The 12,543-nt window shown below is 49.2% G+C and overlaps 1 protein-coding gene across 4 annotated transcripts in view; it reads right to left on the bottom strand.

Annotated features, from left to right (window-relative positions):
- col4a6 (collagen, type IV, alpha 6) overlaps positions 1-12,543 on the bottom strand; it is a 67,102-nt gene that overhangs the window by 29,752 nt on the left and 24,807 nt on the right. The window lies entirely within an intron of this gene.

Raw genomic sequence — 12,543 nt, 5'->3', positions numbered from 1 at the left:
GCGGAGACAAACATGGAGGATGGCTCAGTTTAAGTTCCTTTTGCGAAGATTTGAAAGCCAGGGCACGGTTTAGAACCTTTCGTTTGCGGCCATTTTTTTTTGTCCTGCATCACACCACCACCTTCGGAAGATGTTGCATTTTATAAATTCGGAGTAAACTGCAGATTAACCTCTGCCACTCAGGGCGGCATTCCTGAGATAGCTCGCGAACATCACACGGCGTTTTCAGACGTGATCGGAGACATAAAGAAGTCTTTATAAACTGAAACACGGGTGACAAACGCTCATAAAAAGTGTACGGATGTTCTGTTGACATGTTCGGCCTCATGGTGGGCGTCCCAATGGATGAAAATGTCCATTTCAACCACAACCAAGAATTTCAACACCTCCATACGAGTGGATGACCCAATGTTGTTTTGGGATCCATTTGGGGTCAAAAGTGGCCCTCCGCCATGAGCTGGAGATGAAAGGAGTCATAGAGGCCACAGGTGGGACATTTTGGAGGGATGAGGTTATGACAAGTGGGGCCAAAGACCCCTGCTGGACCCCCATAAGTCAACAATAAATCATTTTATTTATTTATTTATTTATTTATTTTTGTTGTATTTTTTCTTATCCTATTTGATGTTGTTTTTAACATTGTACTCATGATTTTAACTGCTTGTTGTAAGGTATCCTTGAGTTTCTAGAAAGGCGGCCACAAATAAAATGTATTATTATTATTATTATTATTATTATTATTATTATTATTATTATTATTATTATTAACATAAGGTGGTCTAGACTTGCTAAATGCTTGGGGGGAAAACTGTATAATTTCAGGCCAAACAAATAATAATTATTATGCCTACAGTTGTTCCTTGAGATTCGAGTAATTTGACTTGAGACACAAGCGCAGTTTGGTGGCAGCAAAGTCCCTTCGCAATAATAGTGTCAATTCTTTAAAGTGGGCGGCCCGGTAGTCCAGTGGTTAGCACGTCGGCATCACAGTGCAGAGGTACCGGGTTCGATTCCAGCTCCGGCCTCCCTGTGTGGAGTTTGCATGTTCTCCCCGGGCTTGCGTGGGTTTTCTCCGGGTGCTCCGGTTTCCTCCCACATTCCAAAAAACATGCATGGCAGGCTGATTGGGCGCTCTAAATTGTCCCTAGGTGTGAGTGTGAGTGCGAATGGTTGTCCGTTTCTGTGTGCCCTGCGATTGGCTGGCAACCGATTCAGGGTGTCCCCCGCCTACTGCCCGAAGACAGCTGGGATAGGCTCCAGCACCCCCCGCGACCCTAGTGAGGATCAAGCGGCTCGGAAGATGAATGAATTCTTTAAAGTGTAGTGTGATGTATTCTTTATCCTCCGCAAAGAATGCCTGATTATTCTTGCTTTACTGATGACATGAGAGGAGTTGAGACATCTCAAACTGCTAAAAAAAACCCGATTTAAACGGATTTAATGGAACAAAAATTAGAATCACTCCGAAATTGTATTAAGTGATGCCGTGACTCAACTCAACACAACTTTTGTCGCACATTCACAACTTTACAAAACACATGAGATAAAACATTAACAATACTGTAGTTTAAAAAAAAACAAATATACATATAAAAAAATGATGGGCTGCTGTTGGATTGATTATTTTTAGTCATCATACATTTGCTTACGCCTGACATGATAAATTGATTACGCTTGCAAAGAAGAACGCTTATGCTTGCAATCATTAATTGACTATGCCTGCAATGAAGAACGCTTCTGCTTTTACAGTAATAAAGAAACAATCTTTATGTACTCACATTTTATCCATTACATACTCACTTTTATAATCGAGAATGCTTGGTGGCACTGTGTGGAAGTTTAAGGACGCAACCACCTTTCCGAGGACGTGGTTGGGAAGCGATAAGTGTTAAGACTAAACAGTGAGCAAGGGTGAACAGTGAATGGAGCCATCAACACCAGCTGCGGCGTGATGTTTCTGTTTTTTTTTTGGGGGGGGGGGGGAAGCTGCGATTAGATTAATGCCATTTGCTTTTATTTCAAGTTAAGGTGCATTTTGGTGAGATTTCACGGGAGACCCCAACGAGCAACAAAGTGCACGGTCGCCCCCCCCCCCTCCCCACCCAATAACAATTACTTAAAGATTACTGGCATGTGACGATGGAGGGCAGCTCAAAATATGCAATGAGGAAACCTTTGGCACAATACTGCGGCAACGGGGAGGGGGGGAGGTAGTGGGATTGGCGCGGGAGGGTACAGGGGGGGTCAGCAGTGCAGGTCCGAGCCTCGCTCCCTCTGATCTCCTCAACTGGTCTAATCACGATGACAGAAGGAGGCCAAGAAAGTGAGCATGGGAACGGAGACTTTTAGGCTCATAGCCAGAGAGAACTGGACGCAGGCGCGCTCGTTTCAGGTCTTGCACTTTTTTTTTTTAAAGCATCACCATTTCATTACCATATATGTGAACAGTTCCTGGACTCTCCCCACATGACGGGCGGGTCTGCGTCACATTGTTCTGAGTGTGATCAGCGAGGCCTGAGGTGCGGGTTCGGGACATGCAAAAGACACCGATCCTCATTCCACGCGCTGCTGTCCACACCCAGACTTAAAAGTGAAGGATGATATGAGCAAATGGACGCCTTTAAACCTAAAGTAGTTATTTAAGGTGCAATGACTTTAAAATATGAATGATTGACGTCTATGGCAACAATTAATGTTAGGTAAGACAACAAAGCAAACATTTTTTTTTTCATTCATTCATACATTCATCTTCCGAGCCGCTTGATCCTCACTAGGGTCGCGGGGGGTGCTGGAGCCTCAATCAATCAGCCTGCCACGCATGTTTTTTGGAATGTGGGAGGAAACCGGAGCACCCGGAGAAAACCCACGCAGGCCCGTGGAGAACATGCAAACTCCACACAGGGAGGCCGGAGCTGGAATCGAACCCCGTACCTCTGCACTGTGAAGCCGACGTGCTAACCACTGGACTACCGGGCCGCCGCATCATATTTATTCATTCATTCATCTATCTACCGAGCCGCTTGATACTCACTAGGGTCGCGGGGGGTGCTGGAGCCTATCCCAGCTGTCTTCGGGCAGTAGGCGGGGGACACCCTGAATCGGTTGCCAGCCAATCACAGGGCACACAGAGACGAACAACCATTCGCACTCACACTCACACCTAGGGACAATTTAGAGTGTTCAATCAGCCTGCCACGCATGTTTTTTGGAATGTGGGAGGAAACCGGAGCACCCGGAGAAAACCCACGCAGGCCCGGGGAGAACATGCAAACTCCACACAGGGAGGCCGGAGCAGGAATCGAACCCGGTACCTCTGCACTGTGAAGCCGACGTGCTAACCACTGGACTACCAGGCCGCCCACATTTTTTTTTTTTGCCAAAATAGTTTTTTCTGATATCTTTACGTTGGGGGCCAATAAAAAGGGCAATTAGTTCTGTAAACTCTTCAATCTTTGTTGCCAATGCGAGAAAGGCAATTTTCCCAGCAGCAAAAAAAAGCTGAATTTCACAAACTTGAAATGTTCTCAAAGTTTGGTTGCCTTTGAAATTTCCAAATCCGCCCCCCCCCACAACAGTGTTCACCTTTCATTCTAACGACACATCAGCCTTCCTGTGAGGCAAGTCGGGATATGGAGTAAGCACAAAACAAAGGCAACGCTTCGCCTGCGAATGTCTTCCCTGATAAAACAAACTGACACGACAGAACAGGCCCCGTGCCACACTTGTCAACTTTTCGTATTGATGCCGCTCTGCATCTTTCAGCGTGCGATAATACCGCCCGATCAATCTGCCGCATTTGCTCCCGCTCGACTGTCCAAACACTGGTGCGTGCCGGACGCGGTGTGTGTAGCTTGCTGCTGTCTCTTCTTCTTGCATCTGAGCGGGTGACAGCCGACGCCTCAACTTGCCCGCTCGTCGCTATAGGCTCTGCAGATGTTATCGGCGCGTCTCTCGGGTTACCCAAAAAAATAGACGCGGGGGCTATATAGCGCCGAGCTCGTTGCGTGACAGGACAGGCGTGTTTGTTTTGGGTTTTTTTTTTCTTTTTATGGGGGATGAGCTGGGTGAGATAAAGATGATGGAATTCTTCATTGGGAAGTGAGGTTAGAGGGTGAGGACTGTGAAAGGGGAGAGAAGCTTTTCTTCTGATTGATCTACAAATGTGCTTGTAATTTGCAGATCATGTGTGAATCGAGGGCGGCCCGGTAGTCCAGTGGTTAGCAGGTCGGCATCACAGTGCATTGGTACCGGGTTCGATTCCAGCTCTGGTCTCCCTGTGTGGAGTTTGCATGTTCTCCCCGGACCTGCGTGGGTTTTCTCCGGGTGCTCCGGTTTCCTCCCACATTCCAAAAACATGCGTGGCAGGCTGATTGGACGCTCTAAATTGTCCCTAGGTGTGAGTGTGGGCGTGGATGGTTGTTCGTTTCTGTGTGCCCTGCGATTGGCTGGCAACCGGTTCAGGGTGTACCCCGCCTACTGCCCGAAGACAGCTGGGATAGGCTCCAGCACCCCCCGCGACCCTAGTGAGGATCAAGCGGCTCGGAAGATGAATGACTGAATGAATGTGTGAATCGAAGTGGAGGGTTCCGACTTGATAAATGTCATTTACGGTGCTCACGGGTTTTCTTAGGATTCTGTTTTTGATCTTTCCTTCTCCTGAATTTTGTCCCAGGTTCCGCATTTTCGCTCGCAAAACGCATGACCCGGCCGTTTCGTTTCCCAGAGAGCGTCTGCGATGATCCGGAAAATTCCGTCAATTGTGTATGAAGGCTTCCGCGGCAAGGCGTCTTCCACAATGCAAACTTTTGTGAACAACTCAAAGCAAGCGGCCTGCTCTGCAATGCTCAGGTCACATCTGCGTAACTTGGCCTTCAAAATAAAAGCATGCAGCATAAGAAGACAGCTTTGCTACGCTTTCTTTGGCTACATGGAGGATGGTAATGGTCACAATAGTTGAAGAAACACAAAATAGTTTGAGTGCGGCCAAATAAAGTTGGATAAAACTGTTATTGTATTGCTGTGCTTTTATTTTGAAGGGCTTGCTTTTAACCATTCCACTGACGTTGCCCAATCATATGATCGATTAAAAAAAAAAAACTCCTAAAATATTATTCATTCATTCATCTTCCGAACCGCTTGATCCTCACTAGGGTCGCGGGGGGTGCTGGAGCCTATCCCAGCTGTCTTCGAGCAGTAGGCGGGGGACACCCTGAATCGGTCGCCAGCCAATCGCAGGGCACACAGAGACGAACAACCAACCACGCTCACATTCACACCTAGGGACAATTTTAGAGTGTTCAATCAGCCTGCCACGCATGTTTTTGGAATGTGGGGGGCAACCGGAGCACCCGGAGAAAACCCACGCAGGAGAACATGCAAACTCCACACAGGGAGGCCGAAGCTGGAATCGAACCCGGCACCTCCGCACTGTGAAGCCGACGTGCTAACCACTGGACTACCGGGCCGCCTCCTAAAATATTACAGATGGACAATCAAAAGTTCAGAGAAATTCAAGTTAAGATTATCTGGAGAGGTTATTTTTGCATTTTGGGTTCATCTGGAAAATTTCACCCAAAAGCCCAATCTCCCTAACTAACGAGTACAAGACAAGACAAGAAACGTGCAAAACAGGGAAAATAAAATGTCTCTTTTGATCTTCTCGTCCTCCCTTTTCTCAAATCTCTCCGCTCCCCTCCATTTTACCCCTCTTATCCCGTCTCCCTTCCTCTTCCTCCCCCGCTCCGCGCGTGACCCTGACATCCGCCGCGCGGGAGACGAAGCAGCTGTGTTTGGCCGTGCGGCGGAGTTCCTCGTTTATTACCGTTTATGCCATACACAGACTCGCATGCGTCTGAGTTCCGGGAAGCGGGACCACCCAGCACGAGGCGCAAGGTTCGGGCCCAAATGTTTGACGCTGGCCCGCTGTCACACGTCGCGTTCACATTTCAATGTGATTTCTGAGAGCCAAATGAATCAAGCCGAGAACAGACACGTGGGATAAATGTTTCCGCTTATAGCGCTGATGTACATTTATGCAGCATATTCTCAGCTCTTTGCAATTGTAGCCCAGTCTATAAAACTCAGTGGCCTGCTTGGAGGCTTTTTTTTTTCACGTCCAATCATATTGTTGCCATCCATCCATCATCTACCGCTTATCCGGGGCCGGGTCGCGGGGGCAACAGCTTTAGCAGGGAAGCCCAGACTTCCCTCTCCCTAGCTACTTCTTCCAGCTCTCCCCGGGGGATCCCGAGTCGTTCCCAGGCAAGCTGGGTGACATAGTCTCTCCAGCGTGTCCTGGGTCTTCCTCGGGGTCTCCTCCCGGTGGGACATGCCCGGAACACCTCACCGGGGAGGCGTTCAGGAGGCATCCGAATCAGATGCCCAAGCCACCTCATCTGGCTCCTCTCGATGTGGAGGAGAAGCGGCTCGACTCTGAGCCCCTCCCGGATGACCGAGCTTCTCACCTTATCTATAAGGGAGAGCCCGGACACCCTGCAGAGAAAACTCATTTCAGCCGCTTGTATCCATATTGTTGCCATGTCAATCAAATCTGCTCAGCGCATTGAAAATAAGTAGTGCTCGCGCATGTAAGTGCAACGCGACTGGTTTCTTTTAACATATCAGAATCCGAATTTTTGATTCCGACCTAACGTGATTCATATGCATGCTTTTGCATGAAAGTCAAGTCAAGTCAAGTCAAGTCAACAGTATTTCTTGAGCACTTTCAAACAGCCATCGCTGCATACAAAATGCTGTACATGGAGCGATTTAACATGCACAATAAACAGTAAGACAAATCGGTAATACAGGCGGTAGAAAGCAGTAAACAGCAAACAGTAAAATCAAGAACAAATTTTCGCGGACCCGGTGACTGCATCTCACCGTGGGGTTGCCGTGAGATCGTGCACAAACGCGAACGCATGCATCCGTTCAAATGCTCAGAACCGCCCCTGTAACTGAGAAGTCATTGCTGATCCTACCATCCACAGTAAGTGATTCTTGAAATAAAATAAACACACGTCCAGAACCATCCATCCATTTTCTTAAATGCGTAAACCTCACAAGGGTCGCGGGGCATGCTGGAGCCTATACCATCTATCTTCGGGCAGTGGGGTGGGGGTACACCCTGAACCGGTTGCAGGTTGCTGGTCAATCGCAGTACACACAGAGACGAACAACCATCCGCGCTCACACTCACACCTAGCGGACAATTTAGAGTGTTCAATCAGCATGTCATGCATGTTTTTGAAGTGTGGGAGGAAACCGGAGTATTCGGAGAAAACCCACGCAAGGCCCGGGGAGAACATGGAAATTCCAGACAGGGAGGCCGGAGCTGGAATTGAACACTGCACCTCTGCACTGTGAGGTCGAATGAAGTATTCATTCATTCATTCATCTTCCTAACCGCTTGATCCTCACTAGGGTCGCGGGGGGTGCAGGAGCCTATCCCAGCTGTCTTCGGGCAGTAGGCGGGGGACACCCTGAATCGGTTGCCAGCCAATCGCAGGGCACACAGAAACCATTCGCACTCACACCTAGGGACAATTTCGAGTGTTCAATCAGCCTGCCACGCATGTTTTTGGAATGTGGGAGGAAACCGAAGCACCCGGAGAAAGCCCACGCAGGCCCGGGGAGAACATGCAAACTCCACACAGGGAGGCCGGAGCTGGAATCGAACCCGGTACCTCTGCACTGTGAAGCCGACGTGCTAACCACTGGACTACCGGGCCGCCCCTTGTACTATCTCCTAGTCTACTTTTATCTCAGGAAATAATTTGCTCGCTAACAGCTAATCAGAATGATCAATTGTGACGCTTGCACCTGGCTCACGGGTGATTCATTCAAATCACGTCTAAAGAGCACAATGACACAAAAACCTCTTCATTCTTCACACTTGTAAAAGTTACTTTTTTAGGTTGGAGCGTAAAGGCAGATTCTTTGAGAGTTTGCGTTCAGATCAATTGTAAAATTCTTCTCACCCACACTGACTGGCCTCTCGGAATTTGAGCTTTCGCTTTTGGTTCCTCCCGTTTGCCGACTATATAAATAAAGCATTTTGCGTGTGAACGCACCTGCTTGGCGGAATTCACATTATAAGGACCATTTGGAAGTCATCAAAAGTGTGTAGATCCAAATGAAACATGTAAATGTTGCGACTCTGTGGATTTATGGCCCCGCAAGTAAACATGCCTCCTCTGTTTGAGCATAAGTCGCTAACGAGCGGCGGATTATTTGGCCGATGAATCAAGCCCCACTTAGCAGTGTTGATCAAACAAACTTTAATTCCAAGCCGAAATGTTAAGACAGCGCCTGACTAAACAGCAAGTGCTAACATTGCCCCCCACCCCAGCCATTCATTCATTCATTCATTCATCTTCCGAGCCGCTTGATCCTCACTAGGGTCGCGGGTGGTGCTGGAGCCTATCCCAGCTGTCTTCGGGCAGTAGGCGGGGGACACCCTGAATCGGTTGCCAGCCAATCGCAGGGCACACAGAAACAAACAACCATTTGCACTCACACTCACACCTAGGGACAATTTAGAGTGTTCAATCAGCCTGCCACGCATGTTTTTTTTTGGAATGTGGGAGGAAACCGGAGCACCCGGAGAAAACCCACGCAGGCCCGGGGAGAACATGCAAACTCCACACAGGGAGGCCGGAGCTGGAATCGAACCCGGTACCTCCGCACTGTGAAGCCGACGTGCTAACCACTGGAGTACCGGGGCCGCCCCCACCCCAGCCAATTTCTGTGAAATAAGATAAAGTCACAGAGGAGTAAGGTGAGAATTTGCTCCAAATTTGTAATAAAAGTAAACAAAAGACGGATGGCACGCTGAAGGGTGACAGTTAAAACCAGGACACATTCAGGACGCTCCATTTAGCGGAGCAGAGTGATCCGCGTAAGCAGAGTCGACAGCGGACAAAAGTAATCGTGGCAAACGTCTTCCTAAAATGGTTTGCGTCCTCACATTTCCCCCATTCAAATGTTTGAAATAAATTAGCCGTCGAGCAACGCTTCATCCTACACAGCCATCAAGTTGGGTTTTTAGCACGCGCTTGCGTGAAATGTTGAGTTGTGATGACTAACACCACCCCGCCCCACCACCACCACCACCACAGAGGGGTGACAATAGGGCAAGGGAGTGTGGGGGGGGGGGGGGGGGCAGACAATGCAGGCGAAATGCACTGCAGGCGTCAGACGCGGGATGAAAAGAGGGTGTAATGGCAGAAGGATGGGACTGAAAAGAGAAGAAAAGGGGGCGTTGCAGCGGAGGAATTGGTGGCGCTGGCATCTCCGACAGGAGATACGCTTACACTCGCGTATCAAATTCACTCCAAAGATGCGGGGAAGCCGTACGAGCCTTTCATTCATTCATCTTCCGTACCGCTTGATCCTCACTAGGGTCGCGGGGGGTGCCGGAGCCCATCCCAGCCGTCTCCGGGCAGTAGGCGGGGGACACCCTGAATCGGTTGCCAGCCAATCGCAGGGCACACATAGACGAACAACAATCCACACCCACATTCACACCTAGGGACAATTTAGAGCGTCCAATCAGCCTGCCAAGCATATTTTTGGAATGTGGGAGGAAACCGGAGCACCCGGAGAAAACCCACGCAGGCCCGGGGAGAACATGCAAACTCCACTCAGGGAGGCCGGAGCTGGAATCGAACCCGGTAGCTCTGCACTGTGAAGCCGACGTGCTAACCACTGGACTACCGGGCCGCCCGCCGTACGAGCCTCAATCATCAAAAGGTGTGTGCCAAAACTTTGGCCTACAAAGCTTTGATTCGATCCAAATTGCAGCGCCGGTCCTACTGACCTTTAGGTGTGGCGAAAGGAAAGCCTATTTTTAGCGACGGGACCACCACGTCTTTCCTCGTGATCCCCTTGCATCAGCGCGGGGTCAATAAAAAAAATTTAAAAAGCGTGGAAGGAGATAAGCAGACATATTTCCCGTGTTATTTCCAACTGATCTTGGTGTGCGATGCCTCCCACGGTGACGAATTCCACACCCGCCAGTGGAAAGTAAACACACATTTCGGGCACCATCGCCACACACTGTACAGATGTTCGGTGGGCCCAGCTTGGAACTTTCAACTTTGGCCACAGGGGGCGACAGAGAGGAAAATTTCTAGTCGCAGACTTGAAACGGCCACCTGGGGTCATTCTGGTGTCTTTCGCTGACTTAATAAAGGCAAGTTTGCAATGGGAACAAACATTTCTCACGCGACTGTCAAAAAGTGACATGAAAGTGAATTCAAATCTTCTTCGTGAGCCCTCTCTCCAGCGAGTGCACTTCAAGGCAGCATCGCATAAAGGAAAATAGCCTTAAATGGTCAAATTTGCCCCCCCCCCCGCCCCCCCCTCGACCCCCTGTCCTCATTACGAGTCAGCACCTCCAGAGAAACCATGAGAGTGCTCCGAAGGTCAGCTGGCAGGATTTCGCATTAAGTGTGAACAGTTCCAGTGATTGTGAGCTTGGGTTTAACCATCTACACACCTGCTTGCACAGAACACAAACAAAAGCATTGGGAAGTCGTTTAATCATTGTTTAGGGGGCATATATTGTGGGTGTGAAGACGAGGGGGGAGGAGGAGGGGGCAGGTGGTGATCATGCGTGCATCCCCTGGAACAGACAAGCTAAATTTAGCTTCAGACCAGGAGGTAGCTGGCTTTTGAAGCAGTTCTACCATTCCTAAAATGACAGCATAAGATTCTGCAATATCGATCGTTCTTTGCAGAGGATAAAGAATATATGCCTGTGAGTATTGTTATCTTATCTATATAATCGCCGTCGTCCATGATCAGGGTGACATTTTGCAGTTTGTTAGCGTCAGATAAAGCAAAAAGTTTTCGGGTGTGGGCGGGGGGTGGGGGGGCGGGTGTTCCCGTCACGTTATAACCACTCGCAGCTTCCCCAAAATGTCCATTAAACTGAATGAGGCAGCGGTATGAACGAAGAATATTTCAGCATGCTACAACAAAGCGACAAGACCATACGGCTGCGTGGGGAAAAAAATCTAGGCTACCTGGAGGCGAGACTCGCATTATAGATGATTAAAAAAAAAAAAACACTTGGATGGCGTAGACGTTGGCGCCACATGTTCAGAAACGTTTGTTGGAATAGGAATGGTGGCGCGGGGGTGGGGTTGGGGGGGCTAATGCTGGGGGAGGTGGAGGTGAGGTTTGGGGAATCTGCGTCGTCTTTTATCCTTGAAAGGTTGGAAGGCTTGGCGTGTTGCAGCAAGATTGGACAATAGCTTCTCATATAGGTGGATCAAAAAAGCTTGCACGCAATGCCAGCCAAAAAAAAAAAAAAAAAAGAAATAGCACATAAGGAGGAATGCAGGGGTTAGCGAGGTTATTGAGGAATCCGCGCACAATGCAACGTGCAGATTCTTCTCGCCGTCTCCCTGCTTGACTAATCTGGATGAAAGGGTTCATTTTAGAGTGCCACAGTGATGTGAAATTATAGTAAAAGCGAGAGTTCCCAGAGTATTATTTGTCTGCACCCCGACACACTGTCCATTACACGGACGGGATTTAGCGGCGTGGCCTCTTGGCATTTCGCTGGTAGCTAGGTGCAACGGCAATGCAAACGGCATGCAAGCACGACTTGCCTATAAGGCCGCCGTCGAATTGGCGGCCTCGGTAACGAGTCCGTGGCGCCAGAAGAGGCCGTATATCGCAGTAAACATGCCGTAGCGCCTCGGGTGGGGGGGGGGGATCGTTACCATGCGAGAAGCACAGGCATGTGCTGGGGTGGGGGGTGGGGGGGTATATCTACATTTACGGCGGTCCGGTGGTCGAATGCTTAGCGCGTCGGCCTCACAATGCAGAGGTGCAGGGTTCGATTCCGGCTTTGGCCTCCCTGTGTGGAATTTGCATGTTCTCCCCGTGCCTGCGTGGGTTTTCTCTGGGTATTCTGGTTTCCACCCACATTCCAAAAACAGGCGTGGCAGGTTGATGGAACACTCGAAATTTTCCCTGGGTGTGAATGTGAGCACTGATGGTTGTTCATCTTCCGAGCCGCTTGATCCTCACTAGGGTCGCGGGGGGTGCTGGAGCCTATCCCAGCTGTCTCCGGGCAGTAGGCGGGGGACACCCTGAATCGGTTGCCAGCCAATCGCAGGGCACACATAGACGAACAACCATCCACGCTCACACTCACACCTAGGGACAATTTAGAGTGTTCAATCAGCCTGCCACGCATGTTTTTGGAATGTGGGAGGAAACCGGAGCACCCGGAGAAAACCCACGCAGGCCCGGGGAGAACATGCAAACTCCACACAGGGAGGCCGGAGCTGGAATCGAACCCGGTACCTCTGCAATGTGAAGCCGACGTGCTAACCACTGGACTACCGGGCCGCCCTTATATATATATAGATATAGATATAGATGTATAGATGTATAGATGTATAGATGTATAGATGTATAGATGTATAGATGTATAGATGTATAGATGTATAGATGTATAGATGTATAGATGTATAGATGTATAGATGTATAGATAGATAGATAGATAGATAGATAGATAGATAG

Source organism: Hippocampus zosterae, chromosome 1 (genome assembly GCF_025434085.1).
Source record: "Hippocampus zosterae strain Florida chromosome 1, ASM2543408v3, whole genome shotgun sequence".
NCBI classification, from domain to species: domain Eukaryota; kingdom Metazoa; phylum Chordata; class Actinopteri; order Syngnathiformes; family Syngnathidae; genus Hippocampus; species Hippocampus zosterae.
This window is presented reverse-complemented; position numbering and strand designations above follow the sequence as displayed.